The following is a 27,062-nucleotide window of genomic DNA, read 5'->3' as shown; positions in this document are numbered from 1 at the left end:
ATACTGGCAGGCTTCTAGTATTCACTCAATAGTTCTCAAACCAGTCAGTAACTCTACCCAAAAGGCATAAAAATTAGGTCCTGAAGAAATGGTGAAGAGGAAAACATGCACATGAGATTTTGGGGCAGTTCTTAAGCAAGGGAAGAAGAGCAGATAAAGAAAACTCCATCAGAGAGGCAGGAGAAGCAATGGGAGTGAACAAAGATGCTGGATGAAACTAAAACACAAAGAGGTCACAAGCCACATACCTCAGCAAAGACCAGCATCCCCTGGAACAAATTCCCAAGGGCCAGGACAGTCTTTGTAACCAAAATTTTTTTTAATCAAGTTTGGAAGCTTTCCTTGGAGAGAAATTGCAGTTTGCACACAGATTTATGAGACATGGGTTCATACCTGGGATAATTCCTACACCCTCTAATTTTGGCTTGGGACTTGAGAAGCCAAGGGGTGGCTCTGCAAAGGGATGAGGGGATGAAAAAGGGGAAGGAAAAGAAAGGGAAAGTACAGAAAAAGATACAGAAGGAAACAAAGAAACCATACTGATCATTAGGAAGAATGAGTTAAAGTAGCCTAAAAAGATAAGTATGTATGTAGAAAGTGGATTTCTTTTAGTAGAAGATGTGTGGGAGAAAATAAATGGAAAAAGAGAAAACAATTCTGTGCAGGAAACAGTTCTGGGGCTGGAGCAGGGCAAGCAGGGACCATGAAGGGAAAAAATGACAACTTTATTTGCTTTTTCTCTCAGATCACTGAGTATTTCAAGAATGACTTTTCCAAGCACAGAATTTCCTGTACCAGAGACAGGGAGCCTGGGTCCAGCTGGCCATGCAACTCAGTGACCAGCATTGAGCTGAGCTGTCAGTACACAATGCCACATGGCAAAAAGCCAGAAAAATGCTACATATTCACCCTGACTCTTCTGGGTGACAAATCCCCTGTTCCAAGCAAAATGTGGGAGCAGATGCTCTTTTAAACTCATTTTATTCCTCTCCATGTTGCCCTGATCAATACAGCTGTTGTTCATTTACTTTTTTTAAGCTCCATGACAAGGGAAAGCAGCGAAACTTTACCTGGACACCAGCTCTGGGGGGATCAGGTGTGTGCAGGCATTGTGATCTATGCAGAGGGAAAGGGGACACCAGGAACAGGGACACAAAAGCAAGGGACTGCCCAGCCACGCTCTTTCTACTGCCTTCTTTAAGCAACAGCTACAGGATCCAGTAACAACAACCAAATTAAAAGGGTTTGCCACATAATGGTGTAAGTGCAGGTCTTTATAGTCAACAGTAGCTCAGGTGGAAAACTGTGCAGGACAGATCAAAACATCCTGACTGATTCATTAGGCACAGAGGCTTCAAAGCAGGCTGGTTTGTCTCGTTTACAGCTCTATCAATGAAACCAATCAGCCTCCCTGAACACAGCAAGAAAGTTTATTTAGGGCAGCACAGCAGGCTCCTCTCGCCTCTGCCAGGCACGGGTGGCAACTTCCAAGGGGTGCTGGACAGAGGGATCAATTCCCCCACCAAGATCCAAGTCTACTTCTATCTTTGCTCTAAAAATCACATCCAGCAAAACACACAAGAGAAACTTGCAAGTGGATAAACGCTGCATAAAAGCTTACAGCAGCTGAGCCCTGTCTTAGGCAGAAAATGCACACAGCATCATATGCGCACAGAAAGCCATGGGCAAAAACCAACTTAGGGAAAATAAGTCTGCTGAAAGTCTTAGGGAAGTCAAACCAGGCAGCTTTACTACATTTTCTTTTGCTTCCACCTACATGTTTCATCCACTGAGAAAAAAAAAAACAAACCAAACAAACAAAAAAACCCCACAAAAACAAAACAAACCAAACAAACAAAACCCCCAAAAAACCAAACAAAAAAAAAAAAAAACCACCACACACACACAAAAACAAACCAAGAGACAAAACCCCCTGTAATAAGCAGAGATATAAAACAAAATCATGTTTTGCCTCCCATCAGTCCTACAGAGTCTCTTTGCAGCTGGTGCAATACTGCCCTGGATCAGCTCAGAGAGCCTCACACTGCACAGGGTGGTGCCAAGCAGTGTTCACTCTGGAGGTGTCAGAAGAAGCAGAAAAAGCTCTGCTTATGTACAGATAGACTTGAATTACTCCAGAATGACTCAAGGAGAAGGGAATAATTATTCCTGAGCACTAGAGACAGCTGGCAATTTACTCACACCACATGCAGAAAGACTTCTGAGCATTCAGCAGCACAGCCAAAGAGATTTATTCCTTCTTGCCTGTGCCTCTCCCCCTGTGCTCCACTCTCTTTGCTCCTAGGAGCTCCATTATCTCTGTTAAAGTGTATTCCTTTTTAATCTACCTACTGCTTTCCAGATTCATTTCACAGCACGGACTTTAAAGTTTTAAAATCAAAGGGAAAAAAAAAAGAAATCACAACATTTGACCATAGGAAACTAACACTACCCAAATAACCAAGTTGGCTTTTTTTCCCCTTTCTCTGTATAAACTTTCTAAACACAAAGAAAGGCAATGAAAAAAAAAAAAAGATAAATGAACAGTCAAATCCCCAAAAATCAGATTTCGCCTTGTCATTCAAATTTGACAGATCTGGGTCCTGCAGTAAGACTGACTGCCTTCAAGCTCCACCAAAAACACTCAACTGCATCCACATATCAGTAGCCTCTTTTCACACCTCCTTGTCAGCCTGAGTACAGGGTTAAGCTTTCCCTGATTCTCATTTTTCTGGTGCCACAAGACTCTGAAATGGAACAGTAGAGCCACTTCCTACACAAAGAAATTAAAAAGAAGTGAGGTGCCTCTCTGCATCCATCACATTCATTTATTTCCATACAGGAAGCAAAAGATGTCTCCTTATTATCCTCAGAGGGAACAGAAATACATGAGTAAAGACAACTTTTCCTTAGTGGATGAGAAATTTAAAAAGTAATTGCTGTTTCAGGAATATGGAATCCATAAAGCAGTATTAGTAACTAAAGGTTAAAATATTTACTGGCACATGGAAAATAGAATTCCATGCTGACAGAGCATCCCAAGTATAGCACATTCAGTGATATATACATTAAGACCTCATACACACTCCAGAGGTGACATGTAGGGGAATTGTAGTGACAGGACAAGGAATAACCAGTACAAACTGAAAGAGGAGAAATTTAGGTTAGATAGGAGGCAGAAATTCATTACTATGAGGGTGGTCAGACACTGAAACAGGGGGGCTGTGGATGCCCTGGAAGTGTTCAAAGCCAGGTTGGATGGGGCTTGGAGCAACCTGGCTCCAGGCTCCTGCCCATGGCGGGAGGGTTTGGAACAAGACAATTTTTAAGATCCCTTCCAACCCCTGGACATTCTATGATTCTGCGATTGCAGCTTTTCTTTAACGAGTTCCCAGCTTCACTTTGCCCTCCAGCCCAATCATCACCCTTGAAATATCAAATCCCAAACCACTTCCAGCAAGCTGAGAAACGAGGTTGCCCCATTCTCCCCAGCAAAGAGCTGCTGTGGCAGAGACACACAGGAACCAGCCCTGGCTTACCCACTGCAGGGAAAGCTGCTCCAGGAGAGAGGAACCGCAGGAGGAATTCAGGCACAGCCAGAGGAGCAGCTTGTTGGCCTCACCAACACCTCAGTGCCCCAGAGGGATGGCCAGCTCCACCTTCATGCCCTCTCCTAAATCCAGGGATCTCTCACCAAGGGAGTGCCCCAGAGTATCCCCAGCACCCTGAACACCCTGCTGCCTCCAGATGTGTCCAGCTGCAGGGCAGAGGATGAGGGAGGCACTGCTGGGATGGCTCAGGGAGGAACAGCCAGTGAGTTCTGAGCACATGCAAACCACCCCTCACGTCCTTCACGGGCCCAGCTGCAATCTCATGTTGCTTAAAATATAAATACCCCTTGGAAAAGGCACACAGCCAGGCCAAAGGGCACAGGTAAAGCAAGCACACAGCTGCCCTCTGGACCTCTGACAGGTTTTTTTTTATGGTCACAAGGAGGGGTAATGATTCCTCACGAGTGCATTTTGCCAAGGGCCAGAATTGGCTTTTCAACCCCGCATCCTGCCCCACTGCCCAGCCCTGACCACAGCACTGCAGGCTCAGCTGTCACCTCCTTCCCAAGCTAAATCCACCCCCTGCAAGCTTTACCAACCCTGCTGCCAGTGACTTGTCACACCACAGAGCAGCATTTCATTACAACCCTCAAACATCATTTGAAATATTCAGAAAGCACGAACTACAGTATTACTTACCCATTACAATTCTAGAACACACTGCTGTGAGGCTCTTTTTCAATGTAGCTACTGGCAAACAGGATATATTTCGAGCCATATTCAAAGTAGTGGCTGAATTTTAGACAAAGAAAATTAGGTAAAAATAAGCAGAATGCCTTCTGAAATCAGGCACATTAACCACTACTGCAATGAGCATTTGATGCACTTCAAAGGAAGAAATGTTTACTTTCAGCAGTGCAATAACCTGGATTTTAACTCGTGCCTATCTCTCTAGTGACCATCACTTTAAATGCTGGTCACTAGAGAGATGGACATGAGTTACTGATCTGCAAGGAACATTTCTAGTTACTAATTTCTAGGTTTAAAGTTCTGTTTAGCAATTGATTCTTAAAAACAGCCAACTCTGCTCCTGTCTTTCTCTTGGACATAGAAAAAAACTAAGAGAAAAGGAATATATATGTAAACTGTCCCACCCTGCAACTTCTCCCCTTCCATTCTATGCCTTGCCTCCCAGAAGTGTATTCAAAAATAGAAAATACTTACTCAAAATACAGAACAACTGAATCTATATAGACCTATATAAGAGGAGTCATAACAAAACCAGAGTCTTAGTGACCAAGTAACCTGCAGCACCTTAACATCTGAGAGGTATTCAGACAACAAGAACAACATTACTCAGAGACTCCTTGAACTTTACCCCAGTTTCTCCTACTATCTACACTCATCTTTCTTTCCACAGCTCCGGATGGTTGTCATATTTTTTGTTCTAAGGCAGTTTGCAACAGTTTGCCCCTTTTGTAAGTCCAAATCACTCTTTAGGAATGGTGATAAAATTAAAAATAAAAAAGCAATTTCATTCAGGACACATAGGAATCCTGAAATCAAAAGGACTTAATTATCAGAGTGTTGTCCTCTGGATAACAGAGGATTGGAAAGCACAGAGGTGCAAGTAATTTTTGCTAGGGAATGACTTCTCTCTTCACAGGACAAATATTTTTCTGAAGCTGCTAATCACTGGAGTTGTTTTATTTTGTTTCTTCAGACCATCAGAGCTACCACCACAAAGCTATCACACAGTGTTTAGTTTGGAAGTACTGTGTTAAAAGACAATGGGAAAGTAGAGGGGGGGGAAATCTCACCATACCAATCACTACCCTATTCCTTCTGCCTTGCTCATAGCAAAGGAATCCTATTTCACTGAAATGGGGATAACACTGGGGGCCAGAAACAGGGGAGACAGCAAGCAAGCACTTCATAGGCATTGCTCAGCTGCCTATAAACTGTTTAATGCATAATAAAAAACTTGATCACAATAATGAAAATACTAAGGCTCACAGCACTTGCAGTTCCATAAGTATGTATCCTTTAAGGCAGAGCACTCCTACTGCTATGCACCTGCATTTTTGCAATGTTCCTTTATTATAGATTACTCAGAGACCTTCATTTCAGAGTGGTTTTAGAGTCTTACAGCCATGGAATCACATCTTCAAGACAGCCAAATAATCTCAAACTGAATTCATGCACTGACCTATGGGTGTATTTTGCATATTGGAACTTAAAGCATTTGGCTTTGAATACACACAGGGAGGCAGGGAGATGAAAAGATGGTTGAAGTTTGAGGATAATGCTTCTAGGTTAAAGGGAAGAGAAAAGTTTCTCCTTGAACCTCTAACCAACATTTATGGAAGAGATCTGGGTTTCTAAACATAGCACCAAGAGACGTTTTTAGGTGTTTCCAACACACATCCACAACATCCACACAGGACTGGCAGATGCCACACTAGAACATTGGGAAACCAGTGCCCTTTGAGAGTGGTGGCTCCAGGCCAGGAGAAATACCCTAAAATACCTAAAGGGAGATGCTCAGCTAGAGAAGCTGTGCCACAAGTCTCTACAGCATTGAATTAAAGCAGAGATAACAATTTGAACCAGCCTGGTCCCTCCATCCTGTTCCTTTCCAGACAGTTCATTTGGTGGATGGACACATGATTTCAGTGTGCAGGAAAAAAGCTGCTGTCTCTGTGTAAATATTTTTAATATTTTGCCTGATATCAGTCTGTCTGAATAAACTTTTAAGAACAGTGACCATGAGAGAAAGAGCACATAATAAAAAACCTGAGCTGCACAGGAAGAAAATAGAAGGTAGCAACAGGAAAGGTCTAGGCTTTCACAACACATCAAGGACTTATAACACTATTTCCCTCTAATACTTTGTGAGACATCATGGCAGTTTCTCTTAAAAAAAAAATCAATCAAGCTCCAATATGAAAAAGCATACATTATGAACTCAAATCCCCTCCAGGTTTCAGATATCAGACGTTACAGATATTAACTACCTGATATGCACACTTCGTGCTTTTGGAAAGTGTTTTCTAACCTCACAGAGCCGTCCTGCTCTCCAAGGCCACAATGATTGTTGATGGGAACCACCATGACATGGTGAACAAAGGTGACATCTTGTAGACTCCAAATACTCTGCCTTAATTTACTTGAATGCTTTATATGTTTACTCTGCTCAGTGGCAATAACTTTAAATTTCAAGTTCATGCTAGCAATGAAACAGGTCAAAACAAAATATGTCCATGTCTGATCTACAGAAAAAACACTATGCCAAGAGGAAATGGTTTTGTTCCCCTTTGGGCTTTATTACTTTCCCCAACACATTTCTGTTAGTCAAAAGTACATTTAATACAAACCAGAAATTAGTGTTCTGAAGTCTGAAATGAAACCATGTCAGGAAAGCCAATCACTACCAATGGGAAAGAAATTAGTTTGCACACTCCAATTCTTCTGACTTCTATTGTGAGCAGTGCCCAGCAACCAAAACATGCCCATACAAAATGAATCAGCGCTGACTGAAATTTGATTTTTGACCCGATTACATTCTTCCTCCCAAAATAACCTCTCATTAAAGAACTAAAAAAGCAGCAGTCAAGAACTGGCCAACATAACCAAAATCTTTAGTGGTTAGCACAGCCCCCTCCACATGCAGAAACTCTCACTTCCATCACAGGAACTGCAAAGCTGCCTGTGATAAGTTAACAACTGAACAAGTTTCAAGATAGGATTTCTACATAAATTAGGACTGCATCCAGACCCGAGGCAGAAAACTAGGACTCCCAAAAAAAGGAAGAGATAATGCATCCTAAAAAATGGGCAGCAGCTCTTAAATGGCTGTAAGAGCCTCTTGGCCTCTGACAAAGCAGAACCAAGTGCTCTGGTGGGATACAGGGGGGAAGAAGCAGCAGAAAGAACTCCATGAGTTCCTAGCGTAGAAAATAAAGAATTTGACAAACAGCACATTCAAGATGTGACAGATCCCAAGGAAGCAAGGCCAGGAGAGATGTGCCACAGGAATTTAGGACAAGACAGGCAACAGGAGTCCCAGGAAGCAACAGGTTGAACAGATGATGCTGCACAGGCCCCACAGCATCTCCCTGGCACATTCCTCTCCTCCAACCCAGACCACCCCCTAGACCTGCTGGCTTAGTTCACAGCTGAAAAAACAGCAGTGGCTGCCCAAATGTGGACCTGCTACATTCAGGTTGCCTACAGATGGACTTGGCAGAGAACAGCAGCCCCCACTCCATGGCAACATAAATGTTAAACCCAAGAAAAACCAGGAATAAAGGCCATTTTCACCCCCTTCATGCTCCTGACCTTTCCCCCCACACACAGCTTGTACCAAAAAATGGTCAGAGGTACAGGAAAGAAAACCTGATCTGAATATACTGGAAGGACAAAAATGAAGCCCACGAAGTTGAAGCATTGCAAGGACAATTACTGCATCTGCCATGCTGTGCAGCATTAAACTTACCTGCTTGTTACTGTAATTTGGCAACTGACTCTAAATGCCTAAAAAAGGGCCCTGACAAAACCCACAATAAGTGGGATAAAGCAAGGAAGGAGGAGGAGGTGAACAAGAGAAAATTATACCAAGATAAGTTGGAGATGCACAATTTTACCTGTCTGAGAAGATCCACCCCTCTCTAGAAGACATGCAAGTTAAAATTTCAAGCAAAAAAGCTCAGTGAAGTGGGGGGGAAAAAAACACTTTGTAATCAGGTTGTATCTTCTTGATGCTGTTGGAACTTGTTAAATATTATTGTTATCAGCCAGGCACCCCAGCAGAGAGGACCTGTACCAGTGTAGTGGGGATTTTAATTTCTGTAACAACTATTTGCAGGTTTAGAAGCACACAGCTAATGAGGACTCACTGGCTATCCAGAGCAAACATGTGGAGTGCAGGTAACTGGCTTTCTGCTGCTCATACCTTCTCTCATACGTGTAATTCCACCAGATTTGTGAACTCCAAACACTACATTATCTGCAAAAGAGTATTCCAAGGTGGAGGGTCCATTTACCTCACAAGAACATCCAAAATGCTTCAAGTGGACAGAACCCCATCTAAATGCTGTCCTGGAATTAAGGTAGAAACAGAGCAGGGCTCCCCTCTCAGAAGAGCATCTGGTGTTTTGAAAACCAGCAAATTACAGATTCCCCCAACAGCTACTGAGTTATTAAATGCAGGTTCAGTTTATCTTAGTTCTGACTGCTCTCTGTAGGCCCCATAGCCAGCAACAGGAAAACTGAATTTCCTTGTGGTCAGGAGCCAAGTTGTGCCTCATTTACATTAGAAATACACACATTTTTCATGCTTGATTAAGACACAGCTGATGGGAGCTCAGCACTGCCAAGGTGACATGCTGGTCATTGTGACTGTGTTCTCAGGGGTCTCAGGTTGAGGGAAGAGATGAGGATTTGACTCCGTGTTTCAGAAGGCTTGATTTATTATTTTATGACATATATTACATTAAAATTATACTAAAAGAATAGAAGAAAGAATTTCATCATCTAAGAATAGAATCAGAAGGAATGATAACAAAGGTTTGTGGCTCAGACTCTCTGAGCCAGCTGGGCTGTGATTGGCCATTAATTACAAACAACCACGTGAGACCAATCACACATCCACCTGTTGCATTCCACAGCAGCAGATAACCATTGTTTACATTTTGTTCCTGAGGCCTCTCAGCTTCTCAGGAGGAAAAATCCTAAGGAAAGGATTTTTCACAAAAGATGTCTGCGACAGGTCATTGCTGGGAAGAGAGCTCCAAGGACAAGATGCTCCACTTGCACTTCCTTGCACGGAGCCTCCCAGATCGCCTGTGTTTTACCAACACACAGAGACCATATGTCCTGCCAAATAATTTTAGGCTCACCACACACCAAAGAAATCAATTCAGGAAGCAGGATGGTATTTCTTTTCTGCTCACACAGAGTGACAGACCATCACAGTCCATAAATTTTCTGGTACTTCATCTCAGACGCTTGCTAGCGAAGCGTTCGCTGGTGCACGGAGCCAGGAACTTGACTCAGATTTTAATTCAGCGCTTATGGCTCTGCAAAACTCCTCCAGCACCCACCAGCTTTGTGCAATGGCTGCAATACCAAAAAGGCAAGCAGGACTGTGCTGTAGAGAGTACCAGCACCTGCATTTAAATTCTGCAGGCACTTCCCCAGCCTTTCAGCTTTTGTTCAGTGCCCTCCATGCATTCCTGGTAGTTACAACTCTCCTTTGGCTGGTCATCAGGAATTAACTGTGCCACAGAAACTCACTGAGAGCCCAAAGAGAGCTGAAAAAAAGAGCTGAAAAAACCAGCAAGCTGGAGGCACCATGGTCTTCCTGGTGCACCTGTTTTGAGGCTGATCTCTAAGGTCACCACCTTCAAGGCTTTGCTCCACCTTCTCCACGGATTCCAAGGGAATTGCTTCACCTTCTCAGAGAGGAAGAGAAGAAGCAGCCCCTATCTAAAAGGAGCACTTGACAGCAAAGTAAAAATACCAATATCCTTCCCAGGGTCATTGAGTCTGACAGTCAGGTCAGCGTTGCCCTGTGCTGGAATTCACAGCACGTGAGGCTCCAAGAGTGGAGTGGCGTTGGAACACAAGTCTCTCCCAATATAAAATTTCAGAGCGTGCAGCTAAAGGAGATTTCCATAAGTCACCTAACCCAGCTGTCCCCAGCCTTTGACAGCAAAGCTTCTCCATCACCTTTCACTTCTCTTCATCATGACTACTAATTTCTTGCCCCTCACTCTCTCCTAGCTTTATTCTTTTTTTTTTTTTGCAGAGCAACATAAGGGATGAGCAGGAAAGGCCAGAACTCACATTCTTTGGATCTCCCCTGCCCCTTGCCACATCTCATAAGGGCTCATTTCCCACCAGAGACCAGGCACTCCAGTACCCAGAAACACCAAACCCCAACTCTTCTCCAGCATCTGCCAGGATTTTCTTTTTGAGTCGCTTCCGGCAACATCAATTTTACAACTCCTGCTTGGCAACAGAAAGCTTCTTCCAAAGTTTTGCCGCTCTCCATTCTGCATCTTAAATCCCCACCTTGTCCTCTCTACAGCAGGCACAGACAGCAGTCCACTTCCTTCTGCTCCTGCAGCAGGCTTTCTTCAGGTGTTCTCTATGAATAACCATATTGACTCTTTAAACCTTCCCTTTATTAATGTTTTCTAGACATCTCTGTGAATTTTTTTCCCACTCAGTTTTTCTTATAACTTGGTCCACAGGAAAAGGCACCTTCAGCTGCATGCCACAGTCCAGCTCATGCCAAGGAGAAACATTTTGCAAGTGTGTGTGTGCGTGTGCACCCTCATATGGGGTGCTTGGTTTTTTTTCTTTTGGAGTCAGAGAGGAAGGAAGGGTTTGGGGTTCTTGGGCATTTTGACCCACATTCAAGTTTCAAACTGCTAAGTGGAAGCTCTACATTTTTGGTTATTATCAAAACAGGTATTTGGTAGGAATACAAGACAGCTTAGAGCTTTTTTTCCCCCCTTTAGAAGTTTTGCCAACCTTGCTGTGTTAATAAACAGCATTAAAGAAAAGCCTCCAGAGTAAATAGAGAGCCACAAATGAATGCAGGCAATGGTATCACCAAAAATTGAGGCTGTTGTGATTAATTTTATTCAAAGGGAGGGTTGAAGACTACCAGCAGGCTCCTACATTCCAGACTAAATGGCAATGCCACTATAAATGATGGTGCCAACCTTTTCCATCCAGTGTTGGTATTCCTACTGCACTGGGGAAGAGCAAGGAGCCAACCAGAGGCAGGAGGGAGCCAGTTTTATCTGCTCAGTGACAAAATCCTCCTGCCCAGGAGAGCTCCACCACTCCACACACTGGATCAGGCAGAAACCTCAAAAGAGAGGAACATGGCTCTGCTTCCTCTTTAAGGATCCAGGACAGTTCATGCTGGCCAACAAGAAAGGACAGGCCTGTGAGAGGAATGGGAGGGGAAAAAAAAGGAGAAAAACTGTAGGTTGGTTATTTTAGGTCACCCAGTAAAACCAAGGCATCTGTGCAATGCTGCAAGGTTCACATTTAGAACTAAATTCATGAGGTTCAGAAGGCAGCTTACAAACACCACGCCTCAGACCATTCTTAATGCTTTTTGGCTTGAACTCATCTCATTAAAAGCCAGCTTTTTTTTTTTTTTACCAAGCCCACCCCTCCCACATACCTCCCTGCCATAGGGCAGCAATACCACAGACATTTCTCTCCAAATTAAATCCACTTCTTCTTGAATGAAGAGGGTCAGGAGGATGAGGGCACTACACTTTAAAAAAGGGCATTAAAAAATAATTATGCTAAACCATATATCAGCACAAATTAAAGAGAGACAGTAAAATGCCTGCTTTCAGCTTGCTTCAACATTCAATTAAAAAAGCCATCTAGGCAAAATTTTATTAAAATAAATCAACAGAGGAAATGCCTGTTAAACCAATGGGAAACCACATTCTTTTGGATGTTCTTTCACTGAGAAGGAACTCTTCACTGCCATTATGAACCCAATCATGTTCTCAAAGGATGTGCCTTCCTTCACAGCAGCAATGGTGTGAAGAGCAACCAGTGCTAGTTTCACACGCAATGCCAAGCGCAGTAAAGCTTCTGCTGGCTTCCCTCATACAAAACCACATCCTCCTCCTCTCTCAGGCCCAGCAAGCCAAGTTACCCACAGATAACCCTTCCCAGCAGTTTATAGCTCCCTTTGGGAGCCATCAGGACAGGTTTAGAACTGGAAGAGTTAGTGTAGATGGATGTAAAGTACAGCCTTTGCACCTTTCAGTGCCTTGAAGGAAAAGCAAAGGCTCAACCTCCAGACCAGATCTACCAAAAAACATTGAGATCACTGCAAAAATAGAAAATGTTTAAGGTTTAGGAGATTTAAAAAAATGATGAAATACAAACAGTGCAAGACAAAAGAAAGGTAAGAAAGGATTATACCACTTGTTTTTGCTGTAGAGAAAGGTAAATGCTCATTACCTGAATGAAGTAAGGCTCATAGTGGGTTGCATACAGCAGTCCTGTTATCTCAAAGGTGAACAGTGTCTACCTGGTTGTTACTGTGAAGTGTAACTGAGGTGATGTTGTGAGTGCCCCTGGACTCATCACCACCACTTGGGTCAGCTCTTGCTCTCCAGCATGATGTTGCTTCTGAAAAGCCAACACACCACTCCAGCAGTGCACTGGAATACACCAGAAAAACCTATAGTGCACAGACAAAAATGAAACTTCTCCTTATTGGAAAGTTGTTGGCAAAAGCTTCAAATTTAAAAAAAACAGAAGCACCATCAAGAGGGCTTTGGTACAGGCAGAGCTGCACCCAGGAGAGCTTGTCAGCAGCAGTACACATCTAACACCATAAACATACATTTTAAATGGACATGTCTTCATTCTTTGACTCTATACTCCAAAAACCTTTACCATAAGTTATGGTCCTCAATTCAGAGCTCCAGCTGCAGCAGACAAGCTGAAGCAATGCCATTTTTAACCAGTTTTTAAAGGTGAGGCCGTATGCCTTTTCTGGGAGATGAGCAGGACCCAGGCAGCAAACAAGCACGTCTGCGGCAGGTCAGAGCCAAGGTCCAGCCCACCTCAGGACACATCCCTGGCAGCAGACAGCCCCTGATGGCCAGGGAAGAGCAGAGCACCGGGACAAGCACACTGTGACCCTGCTGCTGCTGCCCAGCATCCAGGGATCTGCAGCCAAGGCACTTCCCTGCTGCTGCCCTCTAAGCTCAGTTTAAAGCACCACTGCTGTTGGGCAATGAATGCAAACTCGGTCTTTGCAGAGCAGGCAGAGGGAGAGGGCTCACAGAGTGTTTTCTAATGAATATTTGGGCAAGAAAGCTTGAAAGGAATCAGCAGGGTTTGGCAGCAATAGGTCTTGTACCAACACTGAAGACACTGGGGGAAAATGCAGCTGGAGTGTTAGGTCAGCCAGTTCAGCTTCCACTGACAGAAACAACTCAACTTGAGACAATAAAAACCAAACTGAGTTTTAAAGTACATCCTATTTCAGATTAAGCCATCTCAATTCCTAAAAGATTATAGAAACAACATCCTTGCTACAGTGCTAGCTAAATACGATACACATCTGTTTGCAAGTAGTTGTCCTCTCCACAAGTAAGAGCAATACCACAGGCAAATTCAACATGAAAACCATTTACAAGTTTCAGAAGAGTTAATTGTGAGCAGAGACTGCAAAAAGGCATGGCCCTGTCCCCTTGCCATGGGGTGGCCAAGATAAAAACCTCAAAATACAAAAGCCACCTCAACCCCATGATCCCAGTGATGATATTTCACTGAAAACTGAGATCAGTAACAATTTGCAATCTGGCCCAAAGTCCTATTGCTACTTATACATTTAGGCAAGTGTACTTTACAAACAAAGCAAGTTAAAAAAAAATAAAAACAAACTCAAATAGAGAGGAGACTCCTGTGCTCCCTGGAAAGAGAGAGGCTCCAACCCTCTGTACTATGAGTAACCACAGGAAGCTGTCTGAGGAACCAGAGGCACCACCTCTGCTGTGACCACCAGAAGGAAAAACCATTCCTCAGGGGGTGATTTGGGTCACAGCCTCTTCACTGACCTCAGAAAATGAAAACCTTTCTTTCCCTTTTGCTTCAGGCCTCTTATAATTCAAACCTGACTAGCTACATAGTTAATAACCCAAGGGCCATCAGCATCAGAGGGATGCAAGAGGAGAAAATTCAGCTCAGACACACTGGTAAGGAGATCAAGACTTCAGAAAGGTATCTGGAGCAAGGAGCCCACAGAAAAGAAGACACTGTGCAGCATAACCTTGGGTCAATCAGTCACAGCTGGGAGATGAGCCCTTGCATTAAAAAGGTGTCAAACCTGGAGCTGCACATCCCTGCTCAGATGGGAGAAAAACATCCACACTGAAACCTGCTGGAACATTACCTACCTACCAAATAAAGTGATTATGGTTGTGTTATTTAGCAGTAAATCAGCTGTTAGCAAAAATTGGGTCCATAAGCAGTGTAGCCCACGTCACTACCAGGACCAAGAGAGCTGACCTAGCAAGAGAAGACAGAAAACTGCTAACACTAAAGCATGATATGAATTATGTCAAGAGGAAAGACAGGCTTCTTTTGAACCAGCACTGTAAATCACACATTTACTCCATCGTGTTCCCCTGAAAAGACAAAATCTGCATTTGAAGCACCGACAACTTTGAATCTCCAGGGGGGAAGAAAGCGTTCTTTGTGCAGAGTCAAGCTTCTGGGAATCTTGCAGCAGTAATTACAGACACTGCCTCCCCAAGCCATCTGCTGTGGCATTTATAACTCCTGGAAGGGCAGCAGGCAGAGCTGGTGGAGGAGAAGAGGAGACACAAGGATCTCAGCCAGCAAAGCTGTGACACTGGGCTGACCCACCAAGAGCTGCTGTCCTGGTGTGAAAAACACCAATCACCTGTTTTTAAAATTTTAAAAGCTTAATGATAATAAAATGGTTATAAAAATAGAAATCTAATGAGAGTAATAATAATTTGGACAATTAGGATTAGGACAATACGAGACAATAAAAACAAAGAGTCATGGACGTCCGGGTACCCCTTTCTGGGCAAAATAAGCCTGAAAAAGGACCCATGTTAACAGAGGATTAACCCTTAAAAACAACAGCCTGTTGCATATTCATACACCTCATACATGATGCATAAATTCCATTGATGCATAAATTCCATTCAAACAGGATTCTGTCTGGTAATCGTCAATTTCTTCCCCTTAATCCTGCCGGTGTCATCATGACTGAGCAAGGCGGGAAGAAGTTCATTTCTTCTGATAATGGGGCAAAAAATTCTCTTTCTCTGAAAGATTCAGGTGTCCTGTGGCTGCTGTCTTGGCGCAAGTCCTTTCTTTAAAAAAAGTATCTTACATAGCATAGTTTCTATTTTAACATTATGTTATAACCTCAAACTATATTTAACACACTACTAAAGAAAATTAATACAGCATAACTTTCTAACACAACACACATAACATTCATTTTAATATTTGCAAAAAGCCAATCAAAATATGCATTTTTCACACTGGTTATCCAGACCGCCTTCAGCTGGCAGACACAGCTGGTGTTCATGCAGCAGGGGGAACAGTGGGATCTGCACCTTTTTCAGACCAAAGGAAATCAGGAGACCACCCTGGAGTCACGCTAAGAAAGCCCAGGCTGGCAAGGCCCCAGTGTCTGGCCAGAATCTCATCCCACAAATGAGGGAACTTGTGCTCTGGAGCCAACCTGAGCAACCCAGCCTTCACATCCAGATGGACATCCCAGATCACAGCACAGCCAGCAGCTGCACACACCTCTCCTCCAAGAAGTGATGCCAGTGACGTGGTCAGAATAATTCAGAACGAGCTCAATCCATCCTTTATCAGGACATGCACGCTCTACCCTGACCTACACACCTTCATGCTGATGACCACAGCATCTGCAGAGTGTTTCCATCAGCACAGATCAGACAGAAGAGGAGGCAGCAGGACAGGCTCACCCACCCTTTGCTCCCACAAGCAGGAGTTCCAGCAGGGCACGCTGCAAATTCCACTCTCTCAGTACAGCTGGAGACAATGCCGATTAATTGTTTTGCCATCCATACAGAATTACTACAATACTCACTTCATAGGGTTGTCACACGGATTATTTAACATCTCTGAAGAGCTTTGAAGAAGAAATAGTGGCTATTGTTCTCAGTACCATAGAACTGGGAACTATCTCACATGAATTTTGCATGACTGTGCATGTGTGACAGTTGCAGCACCAACAGATTATTTTTCTTCACCAAAAAAAAAAGCGCCTCACAGCAGCTCATTTACTCTGGGCAACATTTTAGTCAGAAATGTATTTTGTTTTGCTTGTTAATATATCCTAAATAGAGATCAACTTTGACTATTTAATTAATAGATACAGGTGCTGTTTCTAGTCTCTGTTAATTAAGGGAAACACCGTGTTTTTTACAAAGAACTCAGTTTAGGCTGTCAGGGCTTCTAGTGAGCACACTATAATTACCTAAGCAATGCTAACACGCAAGAACAACAAGAGGAGAAGAAAAGGAACTAAAAATGTCACTGAAATCTCACTTCATTTACGGCAAATGAGAAAGTCTGCATGGACAAGAGCTGCTACACACAGAGAGTCCAATGTCATACTGCTTACCCCTGACCATTAAGTAGCTCTTAGCATTGATACAGAACATTGTAGCAGTTTAAATAGTTTTTTCCCCCCCTGAATACACCGGAGCTGTTGGATTCTAAACATTCTGCAATACATTTGGATCCACCTCATTGGTATGGAAAACTTTTACCATTTCAGTCCAAAGGCATAAGGAATCTATAGGCCTTTTCTTTCTCATGAAATACAGGGAACTTCATACAACATCTACTTCAAGGATAATTTTTTTTTTTTTCCCTGAGCAGTCTGAAACTCCAGCAGTTATCACACAATTAGGCAACAAGGTTGCAACCCAGGGCACAGCCCATTTTGGCAGAGAAAACTACGGATTTCCACTACACCAAGCTTCAAATGATCTTTCAACTCTTCGGGACGCAAACCACATCTTTTGTTTGGAAAGCAAACACCACATTATTGATACTGCTGCAAGAGAAATGACAGTATTGAGACTAGTCAGCACACCAGCTTTCATTCCCCATCCAAGAGGGAACAGAAAGCTTGTTCTCTTTGTTTCATGCTGGCTCTACAGAGGAACTGACACCTATGGGTGCACAAAAAATGCAGCATTGCAGTAGCAAGCCTCACACAGCCTAGGTCCCAAGTTCTCCAATTCCCAGGGGAGGAACAAGCCCAAAATTATGCATGATTGCTCTCCCTAAATTTGCATGCCACAAAATAGCCACAAGGGCTGGGGGGAAAGAAAAAAATTAAAGGAAAAAAAAAAGAGAGAGAAAAAAAAGCAACAGGAGCAACTGGGCTGTTTTACCAACAGCAAGGAGATGTACTACCAATTCCTGCTTTCCCCAGGTTTGTCCCATAAAGATCAACAACTTTGGAAAGTTCAACGTGCAAGACAACACTGACCCCATCACAAAACAGGCACAAAACAGAAAGGTCACTCTGATTGTCTCCTCTGCCCATCAGTCCAGTGCAAAGTATCCTCAGGTACCCCGAGCTGTGAATTATTTCAATACCCTCCAGGGAAAAGGCCAGGAAAGATTCATCATGATTGCCACCCAGCACTTCTTTGGTCAATGCACTGAACTCCTAAGACTATTTGGATTTTACTTGGGTTTACCTGCAAAAGAGTCCCATAGGCTCTCAGTTCTTTCTTGTAACACTGAATACTCATTTGGACAAAACCCAAGTCTCCTGCTTCCCAAGACAAATGTCCCATCCAGCACAGTGATGCTGGTCAGACAGCTACAAATATAATGCACAGCAGAAGGCAGAGCTGCTGCAAAGGACTGGATCCAAAGGCAGCACTTGTAGATTGGTCTTTACAAAAAAGACAAATATTTCTTTCATCTTTGCTATGATTCGTGTGTCACACGTCTAAATGTTCATCTTCTCATTAGTATCATGTCTTGCATACTCCTAAATATGTCCAGACTCACAGGCACAAGGAAATGTTACAGATAAATCATTAATATATATTGACTTCGGAGGCATCAAAAAAAATACATAAGCAATGGTTCACTTCCTTTTTAACCATTTGAAATTTGGACCGCTGCAATTAATAAACCAAGTTTGGTACACCAGCAAATTAAACACTTCCTAGATTATCTTGATTTTTCCCACAGGTGCCTGTGTCCTAGTGATAATCAGTCCCTAACTTAGGTGCTGACTCATGCCTGGACTCCTACCAGGATCCTGCATCAGATGGCAAACTGATTTTCATGCAACACATTTAAGAGTATCTTCATCAAGCATGCAGCACAGGCCTGGGGATTAGTGTTCCTCTTTCTTATTTTATCTTGGTTAATATCATGGGTAGAGAAGAAATTTGGATAACACCTTGAAATATCTCTCTATTCCCTTCCTTTTCATTTTGGTAATAAAAAAATGTTATCAATTACTTGTTACGAGCTACCCACAAGCAAAAGCTCCCTGGCCCTAATGTGGAATGCAAGTGTAGACAGAGAGGAGTACTTATTGCTGATGTCTCTGCACCAGAAGGTAGTAGAACAGTCTGAGAAACAATCAAGTCCTAGGTTCTCTTTGGGTTTTGTCATTTCTTTTGTTCTTTACCTCCCAGCACTCCGGGTACCAATTGCCAAGACACCTGGTCTTTGTTCAGGCACCAACTGTAACCACGCTATGCATGCACTAACCAAGGATGAACACTAAAAAACCCAGTGAAAGGACAGGACATTTTTACCCACTGCAGCTGATAATTAAGTTTCTTCATCAGTACCCTGGCCATTCTTATTAAGAATTATGTTCTCATAAGCCAAAGCAGCAAGACTGAATGCAACCTTTTTTTTTCTTAATTTGCAGTGTAGAAGCAGCATCCCAAAATTTACGGCTATCATAAATTTAGAACAGGTGAACTCAATACAGTTAACAGCAATACTTTATTCACACTGGTTCCCCACAAAATGTAAGCCTCAAATCCAATTGTTCTGCAACAGTTTTGTAAGTAAACAAAACACCATTTAGGATTTGAAAACAATGCATCTTTCTGCTAACAGAGGCAGAAAGGGGAAAAAAAAAGAAGCCAGTACAAGACTATGCAATCATTTCATTTTGTAAGAAGATTAACACAAAGCAGAAAGCTCTAGCTCTGGCTGGGAAAAGAACATATACTTTGTGCTAACAGAGGTCCCTGTAATTGTAAGTGGAATTTTGTCCAGTTTGTTAATGCATCTTTTCAGAGATAAAAGAAACCACAAGGGGAAGAGGAAATATCATTCTTTTTTTCTGTCTAGCATTACCTCAACCAAAGCCCATTCTGATTTCAGCCCTTGTCAGGCACAACTTGAGCACTCTCAGCAGAGCTATCTGCAATGCACTGTTAAACTGCACTACAAAGTTTTGATAAGTGGTCCTGCCATTTTTATCATGCTCAGCGGGGACAATCTGGTCAGGTGCTTTTCCTGTGCTTGTTGAATTCCAGCTATATTTGGAGACCAACTGTTCTCTGTCCTGCTTTCTCCAATTAACTGTGTGTATAAGGGTGGAGAGGTGAAGGTGGGAATCAGGCAAGAAAGAGATAATGAGACTTTCTTAAGAGTACATAAAGCTGCTCTAAGAAAAGGCTGAAAACCATACTGAAAGTAATGAGCATAATCTTAGTCATGAAGGCTCAGTAACAATAGATGTGAAAGGGAAAGAAGACTGGAGTACACAGAAGGGAACCAAAAGCCAAGGGCTTCCATGGAAGTTACAGGAAATAGTAGAACATTTACGTTTAAAATCCAAGGGTCAGAACTGTTCACAGCACAAGGAGTCCTGTAACAGCCCAGTGCTCAGCTACAACTCCATTTAACTTCTCCATCTCCTATACAGCTGCAGTCTTGCAAGAAAATTAATGGAAACTGTGAAAGTTCTACTGCTTGTAGAATCAAACTTGAAAAAAAAACCCCACATACATTTGAGATTATGCTGAACTTCACCTAAATGACCTGTGGTTCAAGCACAGTCTCAAGTGAAGAGCGTCATCGCAAGAGAAACAGTGCCAAGTCAAGAGGAGAGCTTTACCACTCTGCTCCCAACCACGCTTGGCACATCAGCAGTTCACTGACAGCAAACATGCCATCTTGGACTCCAGCCTGTTTCCCTCTGAGAAGGAGAGGGGAGAAAGGCCATGAAGTTTATTTTGGCCTGGAAATTAATGAGTAAGATAACACGATGAGCTAATGAGATTATATTATGCTGCTTTGATTAAGCAGCAAGATTCTTGGAAACTCTGACACTTTCCTTTCTCATAGTACACAGGCTCTCCACCTAAGCAATGGGGAAATATGAAGACTAAAAGAGGAAAGAATATTGGAGGGCAAGAACATACAAGTGTGGCATCAAACAGGTAATCATCTCAACACAATACAATGTTGAAAGCTCTAAGTATACAGTGTATAAAAGCTCTAAGGGGATAAGCAGCGTGCTTATTTTTTTAGATGCCAACACGTTAGGCTAACACCTTAATTTATCCATCAGCATCCTCTGAACAGAATCCAGGCACAACAGCATCCCATTTGGTTGCCTCTCTCAGATCAATAGGGTTTGCTCTTCTCCATTTTGCACTCGCAAGCCGTGCACCCAGGCACAGCCCGACTCTTCCGAAACGGGCTTTCCTTCTTTCTTTCTTTTTGTTTTAAACCGCTCCCCCACTTTTTGCTCCATCCATCCATCCATCCATCCATTCCATCCATCCATCCATCCATCCATCCATCCATCCATCCATCCATCCATCCATCCATCCATCCATCCATCCATCGCACTCGGCGGGGATCCCAGCCGCCCTGCTCCCGGCATAGAGCGGCCAGCCTGCGCCTCCCGGGACGGCGTCCATCTCACCCGGGATGGGCAGGATGCGTTCCAGCCGGGACCATTGTGCCCTTCCCCGCACCGCCCCGGGTACCGCCCGCCGGCGCACAAAGCGCTGCCCCCGCCGGCGGCACCGGCACCGCCGGACCGAGCCGGGCTGGGCCCGCCGCCGCTCCCCCGAGCCGCCGCAGCGGGGCGGCGCGCCGGGGCCTTTCGGAAGGGGCTCCCGGCCGAGCCCCCGGCGTGCGGCAGCGCCGGGCGGGGATGCTGCCCCGGCCGCCCAGGCTCCGCCGCCCGCCTCCCTCCCCCCGCATCCCGGTACCCGCGCCTCGCCGGCGGAGCGGCACCAACCTGCAGTCCCCGCCGCCGCCTCCTCCTCCTCCTCCTCTTCCTCGGGAAGAGCCGGAGCTGCCTCTGCCCGCTTCAGCCTCCAACCCCCGGCGGCGGCGGGCTGGCTCGGCGCCGCTGCCCTCGGGAGGCGGGGAAGGGGCGAGCGGGGCGGGCGGCTGCGGGAGCGTCGCTCATTGAGTGCGGCAGCCCCGGCTGTCGCTGCTGCCGCCGCCGCTCCCCGCAGCCGCTACTTCCTGTGCGGCGATGGTTCAGTTCCTCCCGGGCCGCTGGGGGCAGGAGAGCCGGGGGGCGGAGGAGGAGGAGGAGGAGGAGGAGAGGGGGAAGGTCGGGTCAGATAGCGGGGGTGGCAGCGGCCGCCGCCGCCGCTGCTCCTCCCGCCCGGCGCGGCTCCGCCCCGCAGCGCCCGGCCGGGGCTCCGCGCTGCCCGCGCCGCTGCGGGACGCGATGCGGCCGAGCCGCCCGCCCCGCGCCCATCACCCCGCGCTCCGCTGCGCCGTGGGGACATCACCCAGCCCCGGGGACGGGAGAGCGGCTCCCCCGCAGCCCCACCGCCCGCCCCGTGCCGCTCACCGCAGACATGGCTGTGGCTCCCGCCGCTGCCCCCGTGTGCGCCCGCCCGCCCGGCAGCGCATCCCGCGGCACGCACGGACGGAGGGAGGGAGGGAGGGATGCGGACAGGGAGGGAGGTGCCCGAGGGCCCGGCCCCGCCGCAGCCGCCCCGCGGGGCTGGGAGGGAGCGGGCGGCGCCCGGCTGCGGTGGGCGAAGCTCCGGGCGCGGGGGATGCGTGTGGGGAAAGGCGGGGATGGAGCCGTGGGGGATCGATGATGGAAAGTGTCAGTGAGGCAGGGAACGGGCACGCAGCGGTGTTAATAAATGGCACAGTCCCCGGGCGGATGGATGGAGGGATGGGGGCTCGGTTGCAGATGCTCCACGCGGTGTAAGTCCGTGCTCTGCCGAGAACCGGGCGTGGTGGGAGCGCTCCATGGAAGGAGCGGGATCTCACGTGGGCTGTTTGATTGGTGCAAATGTGACACCAACAGACCGACGGTGTCTTTTTGTTCCTGCACATAAACATAAAGGAGCAGGTCGGAACACATCAAAGGCTGTACAGGTTCGTTCCGTTTTGCAGAGTAAGTGTTAAAAGATGACCGTTTTGTTTGGACTCATACTCGCTCTCCTCAGGGTGTGACGGGATTACGTGTAGGGTCTGTCCTGGCCAGAGAAATTCAGCATGGAGAGGTTTTTATGGGCAATAATGAGTTGAGATAGGGAGGTCTTCTTCTTGGATGCAGCATGGCAAGTGTCAAAGCTTGGAAGCCAAAACCCTTCCTTAAAAAAAAAGGGGGGGGAGGAAATAAGAAAAGAACAAGAGGGAAGAAAAGAAAAAAGAAAGTTTAATCTGAACAACATTTTAAAATACCAGTTCCTAGCATTATCCTTCAAACACCTTACTGATTCCACTAAATAATTAGGTACAATCTCCAAGATGGTGAGTGCTTGCAGCTCTTAAAGCTTTTTCTTCAACATCACACATGTTCATTACCTCTGAAAGATACTTCCAGAATACAAATTTTGAGGAGATTAACATTGGGCAGTAACATGGAAAGAGTGTCATAGTGTTCTCTGAATCTTCACAATAAAGCAAATGTTACCCTCAGCAACTATGGCAGACCTATATTTTAAAAAGAGTGGATTAAACTGTGGTTTAGGTTCCAAATGTTCTCCCTCTTTTGCCTGTGATATATGCCATTCAGAACATCATAACTCGACCTACTTTAGAAAAGCACACACAAGGAATATCAAAATATTTATGTTCCGTGTTTACCTGAAGTGCCATTAAATCCCTCTGTTGCTGTGCCCTTACTGCCATCCCAGAACTCTCAACTGGTTTCCAGCTGTAGTAGGAGGCAGAGATTTCTGCCCTTAGGTCGGGTGGGTGTGTTGCTTTTCCTTCCCTCTCTGTCCTGCAGCCCGGGCTCTTCCTGGCAGTTCTGCTCAGCCCCATGTAATGCTGCTCAGCCCACGCTGCCTTGGCCAGCCACAACCCCTTTGGCTGACCTCCTGTGCTGATGTGGCTTTGCAGGAGGCTGCCATGAATTCCAGCAGCCTTCCTGAGGAACATCACAAGTGTATTTCAGTCCTCCCATGGAATGGAGACAGGACAAAGGCAATTCATCTCTGAAGTGCTGAGCCTCCTCTTTGTCTTCATTTTCCATACATCTGGAAATGAGCTGGTATCTCCAGCTCATTTTTTTTTCTGCAACTTTTGTGTTTGGAGAAGCATGCTCATAGAGTAAAGCTTCAATTGTGTGAGTTTTAGTGTACCTCACAAATCCTTTTCCAGATAAGAAGTAGCTCGTTCAGAGAAATGATCTCATAGAAGTAGCTCATGGCAGTTTGAGTGCAGAAAGGGAGCATGATGTAATTCTTCAGTCAGAAAAATACTCAGATTGTATCACCAACAGGATGACAATTAAGCTTGCCTGACCTGTTTCTGGTCTACCCAAATTTTAACTACAGCAAAGTATAAATTCCCAATATTATTACATACTGGCAATCCTACTCTGCAGTGCTTATTGTGTCCAGTGAGAGCGTTGTGCATATAAAAATCAAATTATGAAAACTAAAACCTGAAAGGATGATGCATTCACAGGGTATTTTAGCATAAGGCAGATAAAGAAAAAAAAATAAAAAAGGAAGTACTTTTAAAGTTTAGAAATAAAAATGGTGAACACAGAAACAGCTTTAATAGCTTTTTAAAAATCCCCAAAGGTAGTACTTACAAAGTTTGCCAAGAAATGAGTTGCCATATTCCTGCACTGCTGTGTTCTGACATCTCCTGGCAAATGACATCTTCTCTTTCTCAGCACTTAAGAGAGCTCTCTGAAGTTCTGGCCATTACCTCTGGGGTGAAACTGAGAGCAGCTGTCCTGATATTCATCCATTATCATCTCCAGGATTAAAATAAACTCTTCCACAGAGGAGTTTGCTGTGTGCATGAAGCAAGATTTCAAATAAAGCACTACCAACCTTTTCAATTGAGCAAAATCCCCTTAAGTAGATTTTAAGCGCTTTGATGTGTTAAGAGCGTGAGTGAAGCAGCTATTTCAGAGAACCCCAACAAGTCTGCAGGGTATTCTGGAAAGAAAGTCTCCCGCACTGATCTTCACCCGTCCATTTTTCTGAAAGTGTGAATACAATCAGAAGCAGATTTTCTTTCCACTTGAAGAGAATCTCTTTGTACCCATTTCACCTGCTAGAGGCCCCTCCCTCCCCAGATCTCATTCTGGCTTCTCAAACCATTGGTTAGAAATCACTGGAGAAGGTTTTCATACTAGTTTTCAGTCCTGAGCTGTGTCTAAGGCATGTTCAACACCCTGGTGCAAAGGCAGCTCCTCATTGTTTCAAGTGCAGAGAAGCCCCAGTTCCCACCTGGAGTGAGCAGAATCCAGGCAACCACTTGAATATTGGTACAGCAGGTCCTGCACAAGCTGCTGGAGGATCAAGGAGACTTAAAGCTGACACTGGACTGGGGCTCATCTATTCTTAAAAATTCAGGGGTGCCCCACAAGCACAGATGCACAGCTTTGGTCACGTGTGTGAAGCACAACAGCAACAACCCTCATTTTCCAGTGTTGACACATCCTGTCCTAAGTTTAAGCTCTAATTAATTGGAGGTCTCAAGAAAAAGCACATGCTGACACAATGCATTAATGTGCACGTGATACAAAAGATGGAGAAAGCCAGAATTCATCTCCTGAAATGGTTAATGCTTTAAATCCAACCTAACTGAATAACTTGCCAAATGTTCAGCGTTGCCTTCCACTCATTGCTGCAAAATTCCCTGTTTTGCTGTGTTCCTGGCAGGCTTGTGCTGTTGTTAATCACAAATGAACAGAAACCTGTAGATGAGCACAGCTTTCTACCAGTTACCTGAAAAATCATTGCTGTTGGAGATGAAATTTCTTAATGCAGAAAACTTTTTTCTTTTCCCTTTGGGAAAGTGTAGTCAGCTCTCATTTGGCCACTTTTGAGTTACACAAGCATTAAAAAAAGTCCTAACACTATTTACAAAGACTTCCAGCATGGTAGAAGAAATGACTAGAAATAAAGCAAGCTAAAAATACATTTATAGAGGGCATTTCAGAAGGGACTGCTGATTTGGAGTGCCTGTGTACACTTCAAGGGCCCAGCTTTTCAAAAGCTGTTGAGTTTGTATAAACAGTTCCCTTCCAGATGTCTCTGTTATATATATGCTTGGTTTTTTTCTCTCTCTCTCTGTCCTCTCAGATTTAGTGTTAGCTCAATTAGGAATGAACACAGAAAGTCTGATAGAGTTGCTTATGAGACTGGAACACAGGAATTCCTGTTTTAGGAATGCCAGATGGTTTTAGCCAGAGGTGACATCCCTAGATTTTCATCTCCATGTGCAGAGTTTAGAAAACTTCAGGCAACTAAGCAGAGTTTAAGCAGGAAACCGAGGCCCCTCTGTGAGGTGGGAGGTGTGGAAGGCAGCTTAAATTCCTTTTGTGCACTTTAAAGGCCTAAGTGCTTAGCTGCTGTTGTGGCTGGAAATGGACTTTAAATCATATTAGATCCTAAGGTAGCTTAATTTGGATTTTTCTGATGCCTTGTACATTTCTTTGAATGACATCTGAATGAAAATATATATTGCCAGCAACAGATAAGTATGTGCATATGCTTTACTTGTCTGTATCTTTCAAAAGGATGATGAAGTTTAGAAAGGTAAATAAAAAGTAATATCATGTTTAACTGCTTCATTGGGCAGAAGTAAAGATCAGTATTGTCTCTTTTCCACTGGAAAATTAATTCCACTTCTTTACAGAAGAGTCTTCCAATACAAAAATCACATGATGCTGGGAAATAGGTCATGCTGCTCAGGGAAGAACAGAACCTTGCCCAATACAAACACACAATGCACATTTTGCTGTAACTACAATCCCTACACTTTCTCTCAAAATTTCATTTGTTGTCTTTGGATGCCCTGAGGTGAATTTTTGTTCTGTTCTTCTCACACAGCACTTGGAGCTGAACCAAGCACTCTTGATTTATACTGAAATTGCATATTTTTGCCTGTAGTCTAGGGGCTGTGTTTTGTACATCTTTTAAAGGAAAAAAATTACTCATTAATGTTAGTAGGAGCTTTTCTGTACAAGGGAAGCAGAATCACAATCCTATACATAATTGAATCTGAGGAAATACTGGGAAAACACTATTTTGGTTGAACGCCTCTTAGCTGTATTTATTCACCCCCTCTCTCAGCAGTTTATTTCCAGCCTCAGGAGCCTGAGCAGGGCTCACTGTCCCAGCCAGGCCTGTTTCCCACTGATAACACAGCAGCCCAGGGAGTGTAAACAGCTGCACTTCAGATGCTGAGTGGGAAATGAATCCAGCACATGCTGGGTTGTGTGGCTGCAGAACCCTGGGTCTGGAAGGGACCCTGGAGATCACTTAGCCCAGTGCTCATTTATCTGGTCCAGGAGCTACAAAACCACTTCAGATAAAATGAAGGAGTCTTGAAATGCACCCATGAAGGTTTTAATTTACCAACAGAAAGCCTTGGGTTCAGCCTTGAGTGACCCTTTACTTGGTTTCCTTTAATGAACTGGTTTTCTTGCTTGCATGCATGTAGGTTTGATCCCGAGTTTTA

General features: G+C 44.5%; 1 protein-coding gene across 5 annotated transcripts in view; it reads right to left on the bottom strand.

Moving 5' to 3' along the window:
• The window catches only part of AGPAT3 (1-acylglycerol-3-phosphate O-acyltransferase 3), an 89,871-nt gene extending 67,815 nt beyond the window's left edge, over positions 1–22,056 (bottom strand). For 2 of the 5 annotated variants that reach the window (XM_030947430.1, XM_030947347.1), the window contains exon 1: positions 21,391–21,740. The gene's annotated coding sequence lies outside the window, so the exon portion shown is untranslated. Of the gene's footprint in view, positions 1–21,390; positions 21,744–21,960 lie in introns of those variants that run through there. The other 3 variants (XM_030947514.1, XM_030947690.1, XM_030947598.1) reach the window with 3 other exon arrangements.
• Positions 22,057–27,062: the final 5,006 nt, after the last annotated feature.

Source organism: Camarhynchus parvulus, chromosome 1 (assembly GCF_901933205.1).
Source record: "Camarhynchus parvulus chromosome 1, STF_HiC, whole genome shotgun sequence".
Taxonomy (NCBI): domain Eukaryota; kingdom Metazoa; phylum Chordata; class Aves; order Passeriformes; family Thraupidae; genus Camarhynchus; species Camarhynchus parvulus.
This window is presented reverse-complemented; position numbering and strand designations above follow the sequence as displayed.